Source organism: Protopterus annectens, chromosome 4.part0 (genome assembly GCF_019279795.1).
Source record: "Protopterus annectens isolate FY-2018-M chromosome 4.part0, PAN1.0, whole genome shotgun sequence".
NCBI classification, from domain to species: Eukaryota; Metazoa; Chordata; order Ceratodontiformes; family Protopteridae; genus Protopterus; species Protopterus annectens.
Genome location: NC_056733.1, coordinates 380,887,031 through 380,913,362, shown reverse-complemented (window position 1 = coordinate 380,913,362; position 26,332 = coordinate 380,887,031).

The following is a 26,332-nucleotide window of genomic DNA, read 5'->3' as shown; positions in this document are numbered from 1 at the left end:
CAAACCTTTTGGTACAAGACACCACTCAGGCATTGTAGAAAACATTACTAAATTAGGAATGAACCCCTATGTCTCCTGCAGGAATGCAGCTAGCTGATACATAGGACACAAGAAGTCAAGATAGGTGAAGCTACCTCCACAAGAAGATCAGTCACTAGTGCAGTCCAGTTGGATCACTGCTTGGACTACTCCTGTTTGGCATTTACTTCTCAGAAGTCCAAGCAAACATCAAGGGTCTTTGGTCGACCAAGTCTGAAGTTGATTGCAGGCTGAGAACAATCACTGAATCTCCAAAATACTCAGTGAATGGAAAAGGAAGTATCTTCTAACTAACCCTAGTCAAGAGCTTTTAAAACTAGTAGAAGAAAAAAACTTTGAGGTAAAACAAAATAAAAAAAAAACTGTAATATTAGAGCAAAAATAAAAAAATAATGCAAGTATCCAAACCTTAAATTAGTCAATTTGATCCAAAATCAAATGCAGTCAGAGAACAGCAGAATGACACAGCACTTCAGCTAAACAATAATGCAGCCAAATAAGGAATCCTATTTCTCAGTTCAGTTAGAAAATGAAAAAATAATTATTTTCTAACTTTCCCTAGTCAAGAATTTTTAAAACTCTAAGAAGGAAAAATGTTGAGGTAAAATAAAATTAAAAACAAAAGAAGCTGTAATATAAGGGAAAAAATAGTGCAAGCATCCAAACCTTAAATACATAAATTCAATCCAAAATCAAATTCAGTCAGACAGTAGCAAAGTCACATAGCTGTCTAGCCAGCAGGCTCTGTATGTTTGTGTATTATCCCTGTCCTATCATCTGTCATCTGACCGACAACTTGTCAAATAGCAATCCTCTATATTTTTACTATAGCTGAAAAACAATTGTACTGTCATGTATAACAAACTGTAGCAAATTTACTTATTGTACAACAAATATTGGCATTTCTTTGTTATTCCAACAGCTGTAATTCTTCATGCATATTTATGCCGTGCCATTATGCTGTGTTCATAAGATTTTGTTGTCCTGTTTATTTATCTTATTTAATGGTATTTGTATGTTGTTAGAATGTTGTTGTTGCCTATTGTTATGCATGTCGCCTGCACTTTGTTTTGACTACAGTTACATTACTTACACTTACTGCCTGCAGATTTCCTTTTCAAAAAAAACACTGAAAATGGAACCTCCCAGCTGGATTTTCCTAGTTATCAAATTGGATAACAACTAAATGAAAACTCCAGCCAAGCTAGAACTTCCACTGAGTGAGCTCTCAAACTTCTTATATCAGAGGCACGTGGGTATATATGCAAATGACCCTTATGAACATCAGGTGTTTCAGCTACATGGCGATTCTGAATGCCTATGACTTATTTAAGTTATTTCAATGGACAATTTCAGGCCAATAAAGCCAAACCCACTAGCTGTGGATATGATATTTTGGCCTTGTTATGACCTCATCAGCACAGCACAAGCAGAGTGTTTGACTAAGCATAAGAAACACGGAGCTGTTATACCCAACTGATGTCCATTATCATTAGGATGACTCCAAAAAGGGTAATGGACATCAGCTGGTTATAACAGCCCTGTGTTTCTTATGCTTAGTCAAACACTCTACTTGTGCTGTGCTGATGAAGTCATAACAAGGCCAAAATATGCATATCCACAGCTAGTAGGGTTTGGCTTTATTGGCCTAAAATTGTCCATTGAATTGACTTAAAAAGAAATGTCATAGGCATTCAGAATCACCATATAGCTGAAACACCTGATGTTCATAAGGGTCATTTGCATATATCCCATGTGCCTCTGATACAAGAGATTTGAGAGGTCACTCAATGGAAGTTCTAGCTTGGCTGGAGTTTTCATTTAGTTGTTATTGATTGGATTTTCTGTGTGACCTTCTCACTTTGTGTTTCAGTTATCAAATTGAAAATCAATTCACTAATCAATCTATCTATCCTCAGGTTACAGAAAATCTGGATATATTACCTTATTCTGCAGAAAGCCTCCATGCCTAGTTTCAGCTCAGGCATGCATAAGCTACCTTTTAAAATCATCCTGTATGGCCTTGGCAAACTCTTTCCTCATCTTGTTCTTTGTTTTAGCAAAAGTTATAGCTGTCTTCCTGGGCTATTAGTTTTATCAGTCAGATAATAAGGACTCTCCATAGATATCTCTGCATGGATGGCCTCTGTATAAACTTGATGACTGTTCATTGCTAATGTCCATCATCAGCTCATCAGGTTTCTACTATGATAACATCTGACCATCTTTAGACCACAACTCCCTGCTGCTTCCTTGGCTGCTTACTTATGTCTTAAACAAGGCTCATTCAACTTCCAAATCCAAACCTTCCCAATATATGAGAAAAGTTTTCAAGTTGCAGTAGTTAAATTTTGTCTCACAAAAGAAGATGTGCTAAGCATTCTAAAGACAATCCCACTGCACATTTGGTTTTCCATCATCCATCTGTCTAGCCATCTCTCTGGTTATCTGTCCCAAGTAACTACAAAGTGGTGAGATATAAGGTACAAATACAGTTAAGTGACTAAATCCCAATCCTTTTATTTGCCACTATTTTGTACATGTGAGATAACTACATGTAATGGGTACTGACAGTGAAATATGGCTGTAGAAAGAGGAAATTAAATATGGCATGTCAAATAGATTTAAAGGGTGACCATATCCTAAAACTGGAAATGTATTTGTTTCATTAAAAATGAACGATTCTACACTATCAGTGACCTTGAATCACTGTAACTGCTAATTATTCTTTTCTAATCTGTGATACCCCGAAATGGCCAAATAGGGACCACCATGCTGAATTATTTTGTTTTACAGTTATAATGCCATTTTATAGGAATAAGAGCCCTGTGATCAGAAAATCATTTATTGTGATTTTTTTCTCTTTCCGCTGGATTATTTTAGGCATACTTTGATTTTGCTTTTTTTTTTTTTTTTTTTTTTTTTTTTTGACTGTCAGCATAAGTCTATCTTTAACTTTGCTTCCTTTCATTTTTATTACTGGTTATCTCTAAAGCTATGGCACATTTGAACAATATGCTTGGCAGAGTAACTGGGTTTACTTGCATTTTACAGCTAAGAAGTATTTCTAAATCACAGTTTATTGGCATATGAAAAACCCGATGCCATAATTAACAGATGTAACACAAACCTTTGATACAATCTTTTCTCTGCCCTCATTGACTTGTCTGAGCCAAATCCTTTACATAATGTAAAAAAATGTTGAGACAAATACCACAAGAAACTAACATCCAGTTTTTGCAGAAAATGAATTGCAGAAAGACTACAAACCCAAATGTTGTTGTTTGTCTTTTGGCTTTTCCCGGTTAGGGGTCGCCACAGCAGAAACTCCGGTCTGCTAATGATTGGCAGTTGTTTTTTTTTTTTTATGGTGTCAAGTTGCCAGCCCGACACCCAACCTTCAACGAAGTCATGCCCATTCAATGCATGTCTTTCAAATGCCCACTCAACCGCGGGGAGGACATGCAGACTTCACACAGAAGGTACACCCAACCCAAGCCTAGAATTGAACGGGAGAACCTCTTGCTGTGAGGCAACAACACTACCGCTGCACCACCATGGACCCAAATACTGAGAAAAAATCATGAGAGTAATATTAAAATTTGTACTTCTATGTGACACTCCTGGAATTTGATTAAAGGGAAGTTAAATTATTTTATGATAAGAAAAAATTATGTGTGGGTGCAATCTTCTTGTTCGTTTACAACAGAAAACTAGGTTTGCAACACTTGTTTTTATCCAGGCCCTGAATTGTCAGAATTGGAGCTTTAGGATATATTGGTTATTTGCTGTGTGATGCTTGCTACCTGTTGCTGATAAGGCAAATTTATATGTTTTAATTTAAATCTTTTTATTTGGTCTGTAGGTAGAATCCATGACCTGAACTCAGTTAATTATGTTTTCCCGTGGTAGTATGTTTATTTAAGCCATCTATTCCTCAATGTCTACATAATGTAATATTTGATGAGACACCTACAGGAAATAAAGCACAGGACTTTACAAAAAGTAAAACAAAGTCAAGTCCAGGCATTAAATTAGTGGAATCATTATTAAATGATGCTTTCTCTGTATGTGATATTTTGGTGTTGGATTAAAGGCGAGGGGAAAGCACTTTCTGGAATGAAAAACTTGACATTTATGTGGAGTTGTCCTTTAAGTGAACCAAACTCAAAAAAAAGAAAAGAAAGAAAGAACAATGCAGGCATGTTAAAAAGGCACCAGATCATGGGATCTTCAGGTCTGAAGGTGTCTAGCTGTTCAGCATACTACTGGTGAACAACAGAGGGCAAGTAAAAGTAATGCTAAAATGCTAAAGGTTATGATGTGGATGGAATAAAGCCAAGAAGATGCTGATCTTCTGAAGTGCTCAGAGATGAAAGGAAAATCAAATATTACAATCAATTACACATTGAAATTTGAAATGTAAGAGCTATGAATCAAAGCAAAATTAATGTGGTTTACGATGACGTGACAAGAATAAACATCAAAGTGGTGGGAAATGTGAACTAAAACTGACTTAAATGAGTCGTTTTACAACAAAAAATCATATTTTCTATGGTGAGAAAGAGTCTTGCAGAAGGAATCAAATAACTTGTTAAAAATGGGTGTCAAAACTAATGCTGTGTTACAGTCCATAAAATGATAATATAATCATAGTGAGACTACAAAACAACCCTTTCAACATTGTAGTGATATAAATCCATTCTGCAAATACAGATGCTAAAGAGGAGGAAACTGATCAGATTTATGAGAACCTGTAGCACCTTCTTGATATAACACCAATAAAAAACATTACTTTCATTATATGTGTAGCGCCTTCTGTGTGGAGTCTGCATGTCCTCCCTGCGGTCGAGTGGTTGCTGAAGGTTGGGCGTCGAGCTGGCACCTCGGCACCCATAAAATATCTACTGCCAATCATTAGCGGACCGGAGTTCCACTTTGGAGATCCCTAACCGGGAAAAGCCAAAAGAAGAACAACTTTCATTATATGTGATTGGAATGCTAAGCTGATAACCAAAGAAAATACAGCTGTGTAAGCTGAACTTAGCATAACAGTAGATGTTCAAATGATCACTGATGCAGTAGCCTTGGCTATACCTTAGCTATATGGATTATATTCTGCCAGGGATATAACAGCCAGCCAGCTTCCAAAGCTTTAAGGCACTTTTCATGTGCCCAAACTGTCAAACAGCTCAAGCTGAGTTTACTAAAAGACACGTTTGGGCAAGAAGCTCTTCATAGCTTTCCTGTCAGCAGAGAAAAGAAGGCTGAGCCTTGAATGAACAATGCTAGGAAAAAACAAAAAATAAATGTCCACACCCTGGCATAAAAAGCACGAGGGTTGGAGGGAGGGAGCAATTACTGCAGTAGTGATCATTTGAACATCAACTGATATGACAAGTTCAATTTACACAACTGTACATTGTTCATCACATTGATCACTGCTGCAGTAGCCTTAGTAATATGGGTAGATTACCACAGCTAACTACATTTGGGAGGTGGAAGGATAAGAGTCCAGGAGTTTCTGGAGAATCGTTCTAGTAAAGCTTGATCCGGGCCTAGAGAAGGAATGAAGCTTATAGTGCTTTGTAAAAGTATGTACAGAATACTTCTAGAATACAACCGTTTCAAAAAGCCATAGATAAAACCAAGGCCCTGGCAGAGTGGGCCTTGACCCTGCCTGGAATACTTTTGTTATGATGAGTATGGAATACTTTTGTTATGATGAGTATAATAATAGTCTATTTTGATACAGGTTGCCCCTTCTTCTTACCTTCACAAAAAAATGAACAATTGAGCTGAAGATCTGAAAAATTTAATTCTGTCAAGATAGTACCTGAATTGCCTATGGACAATCAAGGTAAGCAGTAGCCTTTCTCCATCATGTTTAGGTTCAGGAAAGAGAAAGTAAACTTGGATAACACTTCAGACATAAAAGGATCAGTTCTCAAAGAAACCTTGTCCCTATGGAAATGAGCTAAGTTGAGTCACTGTAAGTGTTTGCAACTCAGCTGCCTTACTTGCAGAGGTCAGAGCAATCAGTAAATGTTTCCCATGTTAATAACCTCAAGTCAGACAGATAATCTGCTTTACATAGAGCAAGTGCTAGCTTCTCTAGCACAAAATTAAGATCCTAAAGAGAGGGCACAAGTTTTCTTGAAGGCCTCTTATGCAAAACCCCTTTCAAGAACATTTTGACATGAGACTGTATTGCAACTTAAGAGGAGGATCCATGGGCAGACTCACTGAAATGGCCAATAAATGAACTTTGACAGAGGAATAAGAAAGGCCATAGGATAGTTTCTCCACAAATATTGTAAAACCAGAAAACAACAAGCCTTGAATGGGTGATGGATAGGTTTCCATTGGCTAATATATGATTTTCTAGTAGCAGGCTTTCTGGCTTCCATTAGTATCTCCTGCACATCCTCAGAAATGTGCTAAAAGGAATTAAGACCCTATCATTCAGGCAGTCAATTGAAGATGATTGATTTTGTGGTATATCAAACACCCGTGTTCTTTTGTGAGTAGACCCAGTCTGTTAGGAAGCTTCTAGAAATTACCCCTGCCATTTCCAGTAGAAGGAAGAACCATGGTTTCTTGGGCGAGAAGGGAGTCACTACAATGTTCATGGGGTATTCCTTCTGAATCTTCAGAAGTACCCTGGATTTTAGTGGAATGGGTGGAAAGGAATCCAATTGGCCATAGGACTGAGGATATGGGTTTGACAATCCAAGTCAGTGACAGTAGGCCTCATAGCACATGCATGGGTGCTCACATATGTTAGAGGAGGGCCAAGAATTCCTCTGACATTATGTAGCTGCTCAACTCAGCCAACAAGCAGCAAAGCAGAAATCTAACCGCAAAACATTAGATGACTGCCCTTATGACAGCTGTCTGTGGAGGGATGGCTGATCAGGCAATAGGGAAAAACATGATAAGAAAAATCCCCAGGCAAATTAGGTATAAGCTAAATAGCATTCCATATGAATATGTAGGGGAAAGTGTAGAACAGAGTTAAGGGATTAGATCTTGTGGATAGAGTACATGATGAACTATGGATAGATGCAGTAGCATAGCTAGGGTGGTGTGACAGGCACAGCTGCCCCATGTGCAAGTGTGTGTGTGTGTGTGTGTGTGTGTGTGTGTGTGTGTGTGTGTGTGTGTGCGTGTGTGTGTGTGTGTGTGTGTGTGTGTGTGTGTGTGTGTGTGCGTGTGCGTGTGCGTGTGTGTGTGTGTGTGTGTGATCATCTGATCCGGATCTCTCTTTAATGCAATACAATCTTTTAAAAACCCTAAAAATATATAAACTCCTGATCACTAAAGGCTGCTCAACCAAACAAAAATATTTAGAAAACAAGCAGAGTTAGGCCACCACAGAGAAACATTTATTAGCTAATAAAACAATAAAACTGCATAAAAACAGCACAGGCATAGAAACAGGGATAAGCGCTTTCAACTCATAGAACCTTCATCAGATACTGCATTACTGCCAGTACTCCTTTGCTTTAAAGGGGAGGAGTACTGGCAGTAATGCAGGATCTGATGAAGGCTGTATGAGTTGAAAGCACTTATCCCTGTTTCTATGCCTGTACTGTTTTTATCCAGCAATATGTGTGTGGTCAAAACAGTAGCAACTGCTTGCTACATTGTGGAAAGAAAAAAAAAGAAAATCTCTTTTTTTTTAACCAAATCCTGACTGCTACAGTGCTCTGTGCCAGCAGGATATAAACTGTAGCAACTGTTCGCTTCAGTTTAAAATAATGTATTTATGTTTTAATTAAACATAAGTGTCACAGTGCTCTGTGCTGGCAGGGTATAAAATGCAGCAATTGTTTGCAACATTTGTAGCATGCAGTTTGCTACAGTTCATAGGTTCATAGGTAGGTTTAAAAGAACTTTTTTTCATAAAAAAATGTAGAAGGAGGGTGGGGAGCAGGACACAAAAAATGGAACCTGAATGGCTGAGGCAGGAGGGATGGGGGTGTGCCAGTATAAGGAACTGACACGTTTTTTGTTTTGCTCTTCAGTGGAAGAGCTCTGTGGGGGCATGGATCTAACTGTAATAAGCTGATGGCTGCAATGTAGCCATAGGTTATTACACTAAAGTGTTTTCTTTTTTTTTCTCCTCCCCAATGGAAGGGGGGTATGGATCTAAGCCAATTGGTTAATTACAGTGAAGTGTTTTTTTTTTTTCTTCACTTGAAGAGCTTAGGGGGTAGGGCACTGGTTAATGATACCAGCACAGGGCACTGGTTGACCCAGCTATACTTCTGGACAGATGTTTGGATATTGCCCAGGAGGTGGCAACACGATATTTCAAATAGAAAAAAAGATTAAGAAAGCAAAATTGCTGCCTGCAGAGGTTTTAGAAGTGGCCAATGAAAGAAAGGCAAAAAGGAAATTTATATGGAAAATACAGCATTTTAAACTAAATGCAGAGCTCCAGAAACCAGCAAGAAGAAATAAGGAGGCTATTAAAATGAGAAATGCAAAGAGCTAGAAGAAGATAATAGAACTGGAAAAACAAGATATCGGTTCAAGAAAATTGGTGATATTAATGGATATTTTCATGTAAAAATGGGCATGATAAAAGATAAAGACATGTAGGACCGAACAGAAGCAGAAGATATTAAGAACAGGTATCTGGAATAAAAAGAAGAACTTCATAAGAAGGGCCCTGACATTACTGATAAATTCACTGCTATGTTCTCTTATCTAGAGTCAGACATCCTAGAAAGGAAGTCCAATAGGCCCTAAAACGGTATACTACTAACAAGGGCTGCAGGCAGTGTTAGGATTTCAGCTTAATTGCTTAAAATCCTGCACAGTTATGCAGTTATCGTGTTGCTGGTAATTTGCCAGTAAATTTGAAAGTACAATGCTTGCCATTGGATTAGAAAAGGTCGGTATTAAATTCTAGTCCCATAAATGGGCAATGGTAAACAACTTATTGCACAATTTCACTTGTTTTACATATAAGGCAGTGCATAAGATCATGTATGCTAGGCTCCAACAATATGCAGATCAATAATTGTCAGACATAGCAAGCTGTTTTAGAAATTCCACAGTTCAAATATTCAACTTTCAACGGGTAATAAAAAAGTAAAGGAATACCAGATAAATATTTACTTTTACTTTAATAAATACTCTGAAATATGTAACTGTGTATCATAACAAATTGCGGTAATCTCATACAGAATGAAGCATGCTGCTCACCTTATTTGCCTTCTGGGGAATATTTATGCAGAAGAAGAAGACGCAACACCTAGAATCAAATGTGGAATAATGGGCTGGTTTAATATTGAGAATTGGGTGTGACAAGGTTGTTTTTGTCACCTTAATTTCATTTATATGCCAAATATATAATGCAAAATACAGTGCTAGATGAATGAGATTTTGTAATTAAAATTTTTGGGAGAAATATTAACAACCTCATACACTCATATGAGAGAACACTACTGGCTGAAATCAAAGAGGAGTTGAAAAGCCCACTGATGATGGTGAAAGTAGAAAGGGGAAAAGTCAGTTTTTTTGCTCAACATTAAAGAAATTTGAATTATATCACTAGCCTTATGAATTATTTGCAAATAGATGGAGAAGAAATGGAAGCTGTGAAAGATTTTATATTCCTAAACTCAAAGTTCACTGCAGATAGTAACGGCAGCCATGAAATTAAAAGACACTTCCTTCTTGGCAGAAAAGGTCTATATATTCAAAACAAAGTTTTTTTCCAATAATAATGAATGGCTGTTGGTGCTGGACTATATGCAGGTTGTGTTTCAAGAAACTGATGCTTTTGAATGTGGTCTTGGAGAAGATTTTTGAAAATTCTGTGACAAGCAGGAAGATTAAATGAGTCAATACCTAGCCATCACTGTGGCAGAAACGGATAAAGCCTTAATTATGGCCCAGGTGACATGGGTTTGATTAGTACCTGAGGTGGCTGAGATGCTGGTGGGGAGGAGTGGTCCATAGAGTGGAGTAGTCCTTGTACAGTATTGATGAATGCAGAGGTGGGGCATGGGGAAACAAAGTTAAGTCATAATATAATAAGCCATCATCAGCAGAAGCAGTTTCTGGCTCTCCCTCCCCAGATTATCCCTATGATCCATGCAGACCCAGCTTATGCAGATAAATCTGCAGAGGAAGGAAGAGCAGATAGTCCCGGAGATGGACAGGGGCAATGAGATTGCTGGAAGTGATGAAGTGGGGAGGGGGGATGATGAGTCAATAGTTAAGCCAGTACTATGGTATAGCAGGAAAAAGCTCTGAATATGGCTCAACTTACCCTAGTTAAATTAGTGGCAAGATAATCTATGGTGCTGGCAGATGAACATGGGTGTGACCATCCTGGAAAGGAAGGAGGGAGGGGTATGCATATGGGGCACACTATTGTGCATGATTCCCTGATTGTGACCAGTGAAATATCCACAACTGTGTTCTGAGCTTGTGATGACATCAGTCCCTTGCACAAGTCAGGGATAGTTAAGGATTGACAAGCATTGCATATCTTACCCATGGGAATATTATTGGGTACATGCACAGAGATGGTAAATATAAGCACTCCCTGGTAGCAGAGTGATCCTGCAGTAGAATCCTCAGTCTCCCAATGACCCTTGACGGGCTAGGAATAACCTTGGGGAGCTATGATGGGTCCAGCTGAGCTGATAAACAAGTAGAGAAACTGGTAGCAGCTAATAGCTAGCTGCAGGGAGCCAAAAAAAGTTTCCCAAAATCAGTTTATATTTAAAGAAATTAATCCAGAATGACCTTTGGAAGATGTTACTAAAGCTAAGTCCCATATACATTTGCTATTTAATACCAAAACTGGCGTCACTGAAAGAGGCACTGATGTTGGAAAAGAGTGAAGGCAATAGAAGAAGGTAGGCAGCTAAGATGAAAATGGCTGGACAACATTACTAACATTCAGAGTATGAATTTACAAGAATTTAAACAGGCAGTGGTGGACACACAGGGTTACTGTGCTCAATTCCTTGAAGTAGCAGTCATAATTGACTACATAACTCCATACCAACAACAGCTTCTTGTTCCAGCATTTGTTTTCAGTTCTCAGAAGAAGCTATTACCTAAAGTTTAAGTGGTGATTAGGTTTTCGGAGAATTAAACTGCCATTTTAATTCTGATTTTCATGCCATTTTTAAGCAGCCTACTTTTTTATATGCACATAGTGTTGGATAACTAAACAGCAATGACATTCAAAAGCATAGCACATCCAGAACAATTTGCAGATACATTTTGAATGCAGTTTATATGGAAATATTTTCAGTATTTAAGTCCAGTGTGACTGATGAACAGACTATATTTGCATTTATAATATTTCTGAACTTCATATCATCAAAATGTAAGGCCCTGTTGCTTATGAAATGACCATTAAGATTTGTACTACAAAAGGCTAATTGATCATATTATGCATTTTGCTGGTATGAATGAACAACAGCAAACCGATATTGGAGGAAAGAAGCCCAGGTTATTTTCACATTACATGTGGTAGATTTGATGTGTAAAAAAGAAAAAAAAAACAGGTTAACTTGAAAGCTATGTCAGCAAAACCTTAGTAAATGAGCAATACTGTTTACTGAGCTAATTATCTGCCTACTTTAAGGCTGTCAGTTTTAATCAGAATCTGGGTCACTGTCTGAGGAAGAGGCCATAGTTATTTTCAGCTGTCATTTGCTGCTAATGTGATGACTTAATTTAGTGACTGTAGTAAGTTTTCTATTCAAACATTGCACTGGCCTAACACCATAAGTGATTTTGTGCCATGTTGCTAAAAAATGTCTTAAATTGTGGGATTCATGAACAATTGTGTATTTTTGACATGAAGCTTAAATGATGTTTACATGTTAGCACAATAAGCACTAGTGCTAATCGCATATGTATGCTGCTCATCATACTAACACAAATACAAGCATGTTTTTATGGCCAGCAATAGTGTTGAGCAGCACAAGCACACACAGTAAACAAATAAGCTTGTCTGTGTGCAACCCTGTTAAACATGCTCATACTAACAGCACAAGATGCTACATAGGGTAAATAATGCAAGCTTTACCAGGCATTGAAAGTATACTGAGTGCAATGTGCACATAATTCAAACACATGAATGCAAAAATAAGTACGAGTGTGGGGGAAATGGCAAGGGCAACTACAATAGATGGGTTACCAGACAGAAAAAGTGCACTGAGGACAATGTGCACATAAATCAAAGAGATGTATGCAGAAATATATAAAAAGGGAGGGTAAATGTTCAAATTATAGCAAGATAATTGAAGTAAAGGTGCTTATATAGCAAATAGAGTATTGTAATAATAGCATTTTGCAACATGTATGCCATAATAATTAATGGTGGTTACACAAATTGAGCAAATATATATAAATAAAACCAGACATTATTTTATAGTATGTGACAGTTGCACAAATTATTTATTGTTTGTTTATTTAATGTTTGTTGATTGGGAAAGTCCGACTGAGCACTTGCCCTTTTTCAGTGGAAGCCTGGGGGGAAGCCCCAAGCAGCATAAAAATTGGTACAAATAACAAATTATACAATACATAAGCTCATACAGTAGTGGTACATACAAGGATTACAAGATATAAAAAGAAATATTCAAGAATAGATAGAAGAAAAGCATGGCAGGAAGTAGATATTTTTCTTTGTTTAGATAGGTATGACTAAGACAGAAGTAAACTTAGAATAGGATGTAGTAAAGAAGTTCAGAAAGAAAGAGAAGAAAGGATGAGGCACAGAGGAATAGACAGACAATCTAGAGAGAGGAACTATAGGAGGTGAATTAGAAGAGAAAGAGATACTATTATCAGGTTGAGGGAGTAAAGATCAAAAGTTAGGTGTAGTGAAGGAAACCCTGTATAGATGGCAGGAAGAGAGGTGGAAGGAATCGGCCAGGTGCAAGGCAGGAGCAGAGCCAAGAATTAGATAGGTGAGATTTGAGGAGTAATTTGAATTGCATGTGATTTGGTGTGGTAAGTATGTTTTGGGGGATTGGGTTCCATGTTCTGGAGATGCAGTTGGAGTAAAGAGAATCACCAGAAACGTTGTTAGCTTTTGTGACTTGTAAGAGGAACTTGTCAGAAGATCTAAGTAGTCTATTATTACATTGGGGTTGAAGTAGGTTGCAGAGTGCAGGCCACCTGTCTGGGAGGTAAATTATGCCATGGGCCATAGTGAGTTGGGTATATAGTTTCATAGTTTCATAGTTTAGTACTAGGCTATCTGCCCTGAGGCATTTGCAAGCCTAGCCCTAGAGATGTGGCTTTCACCACCCCATGTAGTGGAACTAAGGTGTATAGAATAAATTTAGAATACTGTGCCTTTGTCTAGTAGTGACACATTGAAGACCCCCTTACTTATTAAAATTAGTTTACTGTGCCTCTGTTATGTAGCGATACAGGGGTGACCCCCGGGGTAAACCTACGATCTCCCATCCACTCGTCAAGATTTCTCTTGAACAGAGTCAGTGAGGGGCTCTGCCTAACATGGACTGGTATTTTGTTCCAGAGTATGGGAAGCCTCTGAGTTATGAATCTGTCCCTCCAGCATGTTCTATTCATGTTTGTACTGAGGTTTAAATCTTTGGCTCTCGTGGTTCTTATGGATTTTGATTTTTTGAGGTGGAGCATGTCCATCAATTCCTGGTTGGACATGGCCTTGTATGTCAGGCACAGATCACCTCTGAGCAGGCGGTATGCTACTGAATAGAGCTGGAGTTTCTAGAGCCTGGCAGCATATGACATATGTTGGAAACCCTTGATCCTCTTGGTGAGGTACGTCTGGGGTCTCTCCAGCTGTTGTAAGTGCCGGGTGAGGTACATACCAAATGGGGCATTGTACTCAATCATGGGCCTGATAAGGGAGGAGTACAGGGGCATGGTGACCTCCTTTGATATGGATGTGAACCCCTTCATGATAAGGTGGGCAAGGTAGAAAGTCTTCCTAACCACTTTGGAAACTTGGGTGTCAAATGAGAGGTCACTATCAACTAGGGTCCCCAGGTCTCTGATTACTTTTTCGGTACTCAGTGGGTTACTGTCTATGTGATAATTTGTGGGTAATTTGTTTTTCCCAAAGGGGATGACTATACATTTCTTGGCATTCAGTTTAAGGCCATGATTCCGGCACCAGTTGCCCGTTTCGGTGAGGCCTTTCTGTAGGATGTATGCGTTAGCTGGTGTATCGACTATGGCGCCTAGTTTGCAGTCATCTGCGAACTTTGTCAGCCACAGCCCTCCCATGTTTGCTTTCACATCTGAGAAGTAAATGCCAAACAAGCGGGGTCCCAGGACAGAGCCCTGTGGGACACCACTTGTGACTGGCTTTGAGTCTGACATGGCTCCCGCAATCTTGACTTTATGGGTTCTGTTCTTTAGCCAGTTTGCAACCCATCTTGTGACATATGGATTTACTTTTAAGCTGCTTAGTTTTTCTATGATCCCCGAGTGGGGTATTGTGTCGAAGGCTTTAGCCAAGTCCAGGTAGGCTGTATGGACTGCCTTGCCCTCATCAATGGCTCTAGTGACTGTTTCAAAAAAGTCAACCAGGTTCAAAAGGCAGGATCTGCCTTTTACAAAGCCGAACTGGGTGGGATCAAGTGTCTGTAGGTCCCCAATGTCGTTGTTTATGAATTCCATAATAATTCTTTCCATAGCTTTGCAAACCAGGCTGGTCAAACTTATGGGGCGGTAGTTCCCAGGGTCTGTAGTGGAGCCTCCCTAGTGGAGTGGTACCACTGTTGCTGTACGCCAGTGTTCAGGTACATATCCTGTAGTAAGGCTAAGGTTAAATAACATTTTTATATGCGGATTTATCTCCTCTTGGAGTTCACGTATCACGCAGCCGGGGATACCATCAGGTCCCATAGATGCTGTGTTTTTTGCTTTGTTGAGGGCGGTTCTCACCTGGACATCAGAGATGACAGGGAGGTTACATTCAGCTGGGATGAGTATTTCTTCTTTTGGAGGCGAGGGAGGGGAGAAGTTTGCACTGAACCTGTCTGCCAGAATGTTGGCAATATCTGTGGGTTCGGTAAATTTTTTGTCGTTGTGTACTAACTCTGAGCATATCTGAGTGTTTCCACCCAGGTTTCTAACATAACTGAAGAATGCCTTGTGGTTATCTTTAGTGTCCTTGGCGATTTTTCTCTCAAAGTTGGCCTTGGATGTTTTTATGAGAGAACGTAGCTTTCTACTAGTGCTGATCAGAGATGCCTTCCCTTTATGGGATTTTGCTCTGTCTTGCAGTAGCTTCCTTCTTTTGTTATACAATTTGTTTATGGCTGGGGTCCACCAGACAGGACGCTTTCCTTTGGTGGAGAGGGTCTTGGTTTTATTTGGGATTGCACGATCCATGCATTCTTGGAGATGTCCGTAGAAAGCATTTGTTTAGGATTCAGCATTGTGGGATGTGGTTTCCATTGGCCCTGAGGGCTTAAATGATACCATCTCAGTCTTGAGAAGTGTAAAGTCGGCTTTTGATAAGTTTCTCACTGTAGTCTTTTGTGCTGGGGGTGGAGGTGGTAAATGTAAATCCAGGGTGATTAGTTTGTGGTCAGATCTCACCAGTGAGGGCAATACTTCCGGTGTGGAGCATTTTGTCCCCATGTTTGTGATGATCAGGTCTAGTATATTATCCCCCCTTGTGGGAGAGGTGACTAGCTGTTCCATTGCATTTGAGTTTATGAATTCCAGGAACCTTTGGGCTAAGGTGTTAGGGCTAGAATAGTGCACCCAGTCTATGTTAGGGTAGTTGAAGTCTCCCAATATGATGGTATTTGGTGAGACATTCATATCTTCCAATGTCTTCAGGAAGGCTGAGTGGGGTTCTTGAGACTGGGAGGGTGGTCTGTAACATGCAACCAGTTGTATAGCAGTTTTGCCTATGGTTAGCTGCACCTGGATGGTTTCTGATGCTTCATGAGTTGCCACTAACCTAGAGGTGTGGGTATATTTGATGAATATGGACACTCCCCCTCCCTTTGTGGTTCGGCCTGGGTTTTGGGGCCGAAAAGCATGATACGAGGTAAAGCCTGGTAGTGCTGGGGTGCTCTCAGGAGCCTTGAACCAGGTCTTGGTTACAGCGCAGATATCGATGTTCTCCATACTGAGGACTGCTTCGAGAGCCTGCATCTTGAGATTTAGACTTCTGGCGTTGAGCAGCATTACCCTTAATTTTTTTCCATTTTTGTTCTCTAAGGAGGTGGGTTCATCTTTTGAGCCTTGCCTAAAAAAGGCACTATGGGGGTGGCAAGAGCCTTAGCCAATATCCGGAAGCCCAGTGGTGACAGGTGCAAGCCATCCCTTGTGAAGCAGCGTGGCTTGTCCAGCATGTCATCCCAAGCCGACAGACATTGGATCCCCCTAGAATGACAGCAGTAATTGAGCCAATTATTAAAGCTGATCATCTTGTCTTTGTATTGTGGCATCATTCTTGGTGGGGGCAGGATGCTGCTCAGGTTCAGGGTCATACCAGCCTGGGCTACATAATCAGAGAGCTCCTCAATGTCTCTTTTCATGTAGTCCAAGGAGGTACGTCTCAGGTCATTCACGCCGGCATGGACAATGACAGAGTCATATTTGTACGTGCTTTTGAGTGACCTGAGTGCGTGTGTTATACGGCGGATCCTAGCCCCCGATAGGCAGCTTACCGTTACCCTCTCCTTGCTCAGCCTGGTAAGTGGGACGTCAGTGTGTCTGACTATAGAGTCACCTATCACTAGTGTATCAGGCACAGTGTTTGGCCTTAAGGGCTGTGATTTATTGACACACCGATTTATTGAAGTATGTGTTGTATGTGTTATGTTTTGAGGTGGTGGATTTTTGGGTGTTTGCTTTGGGAGCCTCTGTTGTTTTGGTAAGTTTTTTAATAGAGCCTCCGAGTATGTTTTTGTGTTATTATGTGCTTGATTTGCAGTTGGGGTAGGTCTATGTGTGACTGGGTTTGTTGTGTGTGATTACCTTCTCCTCCTGTCTGGTCTTGCCAGTCCTGAGTTGAGAGAGTTCAGCCTCCAGTTTGGCTATATAGTTGCATCTCTCACATGTATTTGTGTTTGTTGGGAGGAGGAGAGGGTTGTCTGTGTACATGAGACAATTATAGCATTGTCTCAAGATTCCCAGATTAACCAGCTGAGCAGGAGAAGATGCTAGCAATCCACCACTTGACATGCTAGAATATTATAAGAGAGTGCTGTGCCTTTAAGGGAAGTGGTTGGGGTGGTAGGTGGATGTAGTACTACTTGAGTTTGAGAGTGCTTGCTTAGAAGAGTAGCTTAGAGTACAAGTGCTATGCTTATAATATAACGAGTAGACTGATTATTCTAAGAGTAGAGCTTTCTAAGGGAAAATTTGAAGAGCAGACTTGGCGGAGCCAGGAAAAGTTTACCCTGTTTAACCGGCGCTGCGCTATGTGCACAATCGCGCAAAGCTGCGCTAATGCGGATTTTAAACAGGGAACTTGAAAAGAGCTAGAAATGGTCCAAAACAACCAATTACTACAGCTCTTGTGCTGAGGTCACTTCCTTCAGGGACAGATAGGCTGCTCAAGGCTCCCCACTCCCACTGCTGAGCAAAGAAACTTCCTTCTTATCCAAGTAAGGTAATGGACAACACAAGAACTACACCACAGCCCAGAATACAGCAAAGCCTGTAAACTGGTCTAAACTAGTCGAGGAGAGGCGGGAAAACAAGGATTATTTTTTGTTTTTTTTGTTTTTAGATAGAAAACACTCAGAAATACAGAAGGCAGCAATAAATCAGTTACACAGGCTAGCACACTTTAGTGGGCAGCCTCAATAGTTAAATTAAACAAACAAACACAGATTTTCGATTAATTTTCAACCAGGTAAACTTTTAAGTGCAGATACTATAAAATGCAGCAAACAGTTAAAAAAACAGTATAAGCTTGTTTAAAATAAGCAAGAGAAGGTATTCCAAGTAAGAAAGAGAAAAAAATACTTAAATCTGGAAAGTAGTCGCTTTTCTCAGTTTTCTGCAGCTAGGACCACTCTGCAGGACCACGTGGAGCTGTCTCTGAGTAGTATAGCCAGAAAAAAAATGCTCTGAGGCAGATTTTAAACAGGGAACTTGAAAAGAGCTAGAAATGGTCCAAAACAACCAATTACTACAGCTCTTGTGCTGAGGTCACTTCCTTCAGGGACAGATAGGCTGCTCAAGGCTCTCCACTCCCACTGGTGAGCAAAGAAACTTCCTTCTTATCCAAGTAAGGTAATGGATAACACAGGAACTACACCACAGCCCAGAATACAGCAAAGCCTGTAAACTGGTCTAAACTAGTCGAGGAGAGGCGGGAAAACAAGGATTTGTGATATGTGAGGTAATTGGGGAGTTCAAGCCAGTTTAGTTGGTGTAGCGCAGTACAGTGATGGGATCTTTAAGGAGAGTTGGTGGTGAATCTGGCAATGTTGTTGTAGCAGGCATATAGTTTTGCCAGGTCTGTTTTGTACTGGTTGGTGAAAATGGGTAAGGCATAAATAAAAGTAGAGATTAGGTGTGTCCTAGCAATAGATTGTCTTATGGAGTCAGAAAGGAAAAGTATGACTCTGTAGAGAGAGCCTAATTTAATGTGAAATTTTTTTTTAAGTTAGGGTAATGTGTTAAAAAATTAACAGTGTAACAGAGGGGATTATATGACATATGAATTTTATTAACATGCTGAGTTGAGAGATGACAGATCACAAAGACAGTACATACACTATGTGATATTTGCATAGTGTGCATTTCATTAATCTAACGTGCTGGAACATAGGAATGGTTTAGAAGCCACAGTTTCATTTTGCAAGAATTGAATCCATCAGTGTTACCACTGACCTGTGTATCAACTGCATATGCCACAGAAATAGGCCTAACACACGTATGAGGAGAATTACCCTTGAATTCAATTTTCTAATGGATATGCATCCCATATGTATGTGTTTGTGGTGTTACAAATGTGGGAGCATAGTGTGACTTATATAATACCCTTGTGTAAGATACTCCTGCCTGACACAGTTACTGTGCGGACAGATCAGAACAGATGCAAACACCACACTATTAGTCAGTGTTTTCTCCAGAGATGTGTATTGTTAGCATATGTCCCAGGAAGTAGGCATGAGTAATGTCACAAATCAATGAGCAAGGAGATTCAATAAAGCCTACACCATCATTTTTCACCATGTGAGCATTGCAGCATGATGCACAAACTGCCACAGAAAGTTTTAGATTCAGTAAGCACCATGTAGCAGCGAGCACCACCTCGCAAGCAAGGTAAACACTGAGGTATGCTAATTACAGCATAAACAGCTGAATTGCATGCTAATTAACAAATCAAACATGGTTTAGCTATTCAACAAGCTACAAAGCATCCGTGTAGACTCTGGTTGATTTTTCCTGTGGATTTCAAACGTTTTGGAATACAGACACGGAAAGAAGTCTACATTAACAGAATGTTAGGGGCTGCTGTGGCTTTAATTCATTTGTACGTGTGACAGGATGAAGCCAATGCTGCTGCTGCTGCTTCTAATAGGTCTACATTGAGAAGGAGAAGAGTCTTCAAGATCTGTTTAACTTTTCACAGCCTACATGATGTGGAAATTGTGGAGCTCTACAGGATGGCCAGGGGCACGAACTCTGAGACCTCTGCCATCCTCAGTGCAGAGCCAGAGCCAACCAAGGGGAACTCATCCCAGTGAAGACAAAGGTATGTGTAGCCCAATGAATCTTAGCACCATTACCTTTCAGAGACCAACAAGGGACATGCTGAGAGTGTCACAAGCATCAGCATTCAGGATCCTCCACTAATTCCTGAATGCTATGCTCTAACATGCTAGTTACCACATATATTTTACCCATAGTTCTGAGGAGAATGCTAGATATATGCAGGAGTTCTACCATGCACTCAGTACTACCCTGAAGTACTGAGTGCCATATATTGTACACATGTAGAAATTAAGGCACCACCCAGGCAACAGTGTAGGCTCTACACTAACAGAAAGGGTTACCGCTCTATCAACTGCCAAGTTGCATAATGCCAAGGGAATAATCTTGAACATGTGTGCTGGCAACTCTGGCAGCTACCATGATGCATATATCTGGCACACCTCCCAACTGTACCAGATGTTTGCTGGGAGGATATATAACAGGGCATTTACTGGGGGATGCAGGTCATGCACTGGAACTGTGGTTGATGACACCCATCAGAAATGCACACACCCCTATGGAAGATTGCCATAACGAGGCACATGCTCAAACAAGAAATCTCATAGAGTGTGCGTTTGAGCTGCTGAAGTCACAGTTCCAGTGCCTTGATACATCTGCAGGACCCCTACAGTACAATCCAAGGACATGAACAGAAATATTTACAGTATGTGCCATGCTACACAACATAATCCTGAGAAAACAGCTTCAGCAGATTCAGCAAGGGGAAGGGGAACACACCTCACCACCAATGCTAAGATCACCACAGCCACCGGCAGATGAGGAGTCACAGGGGGAGCCACCAGCTGCTGTGGGTGTAGGCAGATGTGGGAGTGCTCAGTATGCCCTTGCATTAGCTAACAGACAATGCATAGCAGACCCACTCATGGTCCATGGGTCTAAAATCTTCCTCGCCCTCACATACATATACTAACATTGATGCCAGGGAACTCACACACGCTTTACCTCCCCATGTATTGGTTTTGTACTGCTTGCATCAGACAGAGTCAGTTCTGAACTAAAGCTATGTCAGCTGCTGCATTTACAAGGTAAGTCCTGAACCTGGAGTGTTTTGTTTACTAATATGACTGTGTGGCATATCTTTGTATTTCATTACTTGGTCCGGTAAGCTAGTAAAAGGTGGGAGATCTGTACTGAATGTACCTTAACATGTGACAGCAGAAACTTATTTGACTTATGTGTCAGGCATCAAAGATTCATGCAGTCATACCTCTCAAAAGTACTGACAACCACTCCATGCCCTCAGTTTAACACCATATGTTTGTACTGGAAAATAATTAAAGAGAGAAATTACAAAGTAATGATACACATTGCAGTTTCTGACTTCACAACCCTCATAAGATCATTCACTATAAAGCTGGGAAATTTTGATGCTATCTACTGTCTAACTTTCCAAGGCCAATATAGGTCAAAGGTACAATTACCAGTTCAACACCACAAATGCAGATATACTAAACAGTAAGTTAACTATGCACCCTGAGCATCAGACACAAAGCTTTTGTATTGCTGAATCCAAAAGCTAGAAAACAGGGATATGGCACAGTTATCATCCCTTGTGTGTGTGTGTGGGGGGGGGGGCAGAAAGCCCTAGCTGACACAAAATGTCGGTGAGTGTGTGCGTGAGTAAGGAAGAGAAGAAAGCAGACATGTGGATAAACCAACAAATAGCCAGTGAGACAAAATAAGTAACTGTTGTGTGTGTCTGTAGGGGTCTTCCAGGTGAAATTGGTGTGTGAGTGTCTGCATGAGCACAGCCATGCTCTGTGCTGGGTCTATATCTTGATATGTTGGACAGGTGTGAGTCATGCATGGCAGTTCATCGTTGTCATCCCTGACCATGAGAACTGGCTCTGTCAAGAGTTGTACTGGTATGTCCACCTCCAAGATCAGATGCATTGCTGCTGTTTGAATGTGATTGATGTCCGCTGGATCAGCTCCGATCACAAGGACACAGAGGACCATGACCCCATGGCCTGCCACATCTAGGTGTGGACATGTCAACCACTGAAGGAGCAGTATAAATAGTGCCATTATGAGATCATGATCAGGCACAGCCATGTCGGCTAACATCAGATGATGTGCCTAACTATGCCCACATGAATGCCATCCCCCTTCTAGCAGAGGTTCCATCACAGACATCATCCATTTGAACATGTCATTCATCTCATCCACTGAATTGGCATCATGGTGAAGGCAGTCATGCATGTCAGCCTGTGCCACATCTACAACCCTAAGTATTTCTCTGGAGGACCTATAGGAAAGTCCCTGCACCTCCATGATGGCCCTAAACATATGTCGAGTGTCATGGGAAGACACACCTGTATCAGGTGGAGGATTAACAGCAGGTCTCCTCTGAGCACTCCTAACACACTTTGGCTATGGTCAGAGTCAACAGGCACTGAACCCACAGGAATCACACTTCCCTGATCGAGTGTCTCACCTTCCACCAATATCGCAGGGCTCACTGGAATGGGTTAGCATAGACCTTCTGGTTTTGTCCAATGGAATTACAAGGGATGTCTTAATGTCAACCTCAGTGTCAGAGTCAACCTCTGTACCCTCTGACTGTGCCTCTGTTTGGCCACCATCATCATCAGAGTCTGCTGATTCTCTGACATCAGGTGGCAAGAGTCCTACACTTCCACTGTCAGGATCATCTGTGATAATAAGCAGCAAACACAGGTTAGACATTAATACCTATACTGCTATAGTCAAATATATGCCAAAAATCTAACAGTGGTGCCACTACTACAGACAGTACAGCAGTCCTGATGCCCACATCATGCATATGGATAAAATAAATATTTCTTTGAACTGCTCATCAGTACTGACATAAAAATATTTGGCTTACCATGTGCAGATGATGCTATGCTTCCTATGGATGATGGTCCTGAAAGAAGTTAAGCATCATCACAGTAACAGTAACACAGGGGTTAAAATGTTTTGCCCTTTATATATCCATTAATGGTACTTTTAACAAGAATTTGGATGACAAGTCAACCCTAAGTCCATGTGTAATTAACCAGAATGTGTTGTTAACTTTATCAGTCTACACCTATCCCCCACCTCAGTGAATTTAATGTTAAACAGAACTTAAGTATTGCTGTCAATATTTTAAAATACAAGAAGTATTGAACAATCAAGACAGATAAGTGTACCTGGAAGCTCCTCCTGGGTCATACTTACCCTCCCTGAAACATTAGCACCAACATCAATGACATATCTTTATTGTGCACTTTCCATTGAGCTGTCTGGATTCCTGACAGTGGACTGAAACTCTTCATTTGCTGTTAATGGTAGTTCTGTAGCACTCCCCAACTGTATCCCTCTGTTCATGGGTCTTTTGCAGCTGTTTTCCTCAGTGCAGATGAAATCATGTCAGTGGTGCTACAATGCACCTGATCGTATTTACTGCTGTGGCTGCCTATTGCATTCACATCAGCAACTATCTGCTGCCAAATTTGCATTCTGCCTGACATATCCCCACATCCCATCTCAAGCAGAAAGGCACATGATATCATGTTCAGGGTCACTGAGTTTCAGGGATTGAGATGTCTGGGTGCATAGTCCTATGTGACGTAAAACACAAAAGAAGGATAATACACATAAGCATCACATACATAAAATTCCTGCTTAGATATAACACATAAATGGTTGCATTTCAGTATTACTCATTGGAGAAACATAAAACAGTCAAGATATTCAAATATAAAAAAAGGAATTGTGTTATTGTAGCATATTACAATCACACACAAAGCAAGATTTGATCCAATGCATTGTTGTAGCGTATTACAATCCCACACAAAGCAAGGTTGGATCCATAACAAGGAGAGTAACAATAGCAAAAGTCTTGTTTGTGTCAAAACAGAAGTACAACTTTGACCCCCGCCCAAACAACAGGCATGTGACACATTCTGCTAACAAGCCATCAGTAAAATGCTAAAAGTGCTATCAAATATCCCTGAAATAATGTATACAGATTTAACACAGAACATTCCATTTTAAGCTGTTGCCAGTCATGTCTACCTGTGGCCAGCACTCCCCTAGAAGTGTGCAAGTTCCATCCTAGAAGGCTAATACCTCTGTGTCAATGACAATATAGGAGTTTTAAATTTCACAGAAGTAACAATAAAAGAGTGTACAAAGAAAAACAATTGTAACATTAGCAGTTGTGATGACAGTTAATAAGGCTATGCATCTGAAAGAATGAAATGCCCTGGCAAACATTTGCTAATGTATATATATATATATATATATATATATATATATATATATATATATATATTTACAGATTTTTTTTCTTACTGACATTTCAGAATATGCAGTATATAGCTGAAAAATGCAAGCATACCTTATTAAGGTTATTAGTCTTCTATGTAGAGATATCCCAAAATATTGTTTTCTTCTGTATTATCCACATAAATAAGTCTCCTAATCTTCAGATTCCCTAGCTACACAGTTCCCCTTTTATGGTGTAGATTTAGGGCTGTGAGCATAGAGAAGATGCAAATGAGTGAACTCATTAGAACTGGTGAATCTCAAATACTTGGCTCCGTGTATCTGATGTAAACATAGTGCAGACACTCTCCCTCAGTGTTTGTTGCTAATAGATTACACCTGTGAATAATTACTAGTAGGGAGAAGGAAAAAACAAAAGCAATTCAGACTTCCCTACCTCAATTGGGTGCGACAGCCGGGTTAGACTTACCAAGTGTAGAAGTATTTGTATCAAGGTTTTAAGCAAGCAGCACACATTTCACAGTCTCTGTTTAGTAACATGCCACCTCCCCTTCATTTGTTGACAACTGTATATTACTGCCATTTAATATCATCATACATTTTAAGGACAATAATACAGAATATGTACAGACTGCATGTCTCAGATTACTGTTCAGATAAGACAAGAATGAGCAACAAACACAGAGAGATAATACAGAGCTGCATTTATGCAAGCAATAGTCATAAGTGATTGTGTGATCACTTAGTGCACTACATCTGAAATTAATACATGTATCTCGGCACGTAAAAATCTGCTGCCAATCATTAGTGGACTGGAGTTCCGCTTTGGCAACCCCTAACCGGGAAAAGCCGAAAGACACAATAACAACAAACAATGGTCATGTGTTTTTTTTAGTACTGTGGATGATGTTGCATTTGGTTATATGCACAATGATTACAGTTCTCTGCTGCAAAGCTGTTATTGTGGCAAAGAGGGACAAGACACCTTTACTGTGTTTTGAAAGTTCATTGGAGTGAGAGTTCAAATCCAGACCTGGGTAAAAATGTTTTATGTGTACCAACATAAATCTGTAGTGTTTATTTCATAGATTTCTTTTCTTCATTTCAAGTAATTTTCCTTTTGTTTAATGCCACTGTTTGTTCATTGCACAGCTTAGTGTAAACAAGGGAATCAAAGAAACACAATGAATGTCATGTTTAGCTGCACATATTTCATTAGCATGTGCAAACTTGGACTAGTGGCCCACACAGGAAGCAGACCAAATATCTACAGACAGGTTGCAGACAGTCAACAATTTAAAACAGATACATTCTATTGATTCTGTTGGGTATCACATAAACACGCTAAGCGGTATTGCACAGTGGTTAGCACACATAACTTAAGAATGAATAGGAAATTAGGCCACTATCATTTGACTATTCCTGTGACAGCAGGTGTAAGTGTAAGGCTATAATACAGATGGTCCTGAGTTCTAATACAGGAAGTGGAACCTATTTTTACTGTTGTGACAGTCCAGTTTATAGTAATGAATAAGAAAATAAACAAGCATTATTTCAATAGTCCTGTGGCAATTGGTGTAAGATTAGAGCTTCTATACACATGGTGCTGGGTTCTAATACAGGAAATTCCAAACTATTTTACTGTTGCTCTATTTCACATTATATTCAATGACACTTATAACACTTTATGCATAATTATAAATAGTGGAGTTGATGTGAATCATGTGTATGAAGGATAAGACACCCTTACTGTGTTTTGAATGTTCAAATGTATGACTGAGGGTATACTGTCTACTTTTTTTCTGCATGTATAATTCTGTTATCTGGACTTGGATGACCTTCACACTTAAATAAGACTTATACACAAATGAAGCTATATAAAATGACATTGTCAGGTCACACACACACACACATACATGGTTAACACCTCAAACTGTCATCTGTATTTATGAATGATTCATGACTATGTTGGAGAAGCACTTCTTATGTAGCAAAGACAGAAATTATCACTGCAGAAGAAAATGGTTTGTCCTTTTATGCATAGGATTGAATCCCACATTGCAAAAATAAGTTTTATCAGTGTATAAAGTCAAAACAAAAATGTGTCAGACCATATAATTTGTGGCCCCAAGTGCATATCTATTTGCAAAGCTAAATCACCTAACAATTACAGCTTCAGACATCCTGCAAACTAATCCCAAGTGTCAGATTAACCTTCCAGTTTCAAAAATTGCTTTCCTCCCTGTGTGGCATTGTTGATCTCTGCCTAACATGATGCAAACATGATTGTCATCATTTCTTGGATTTCTGC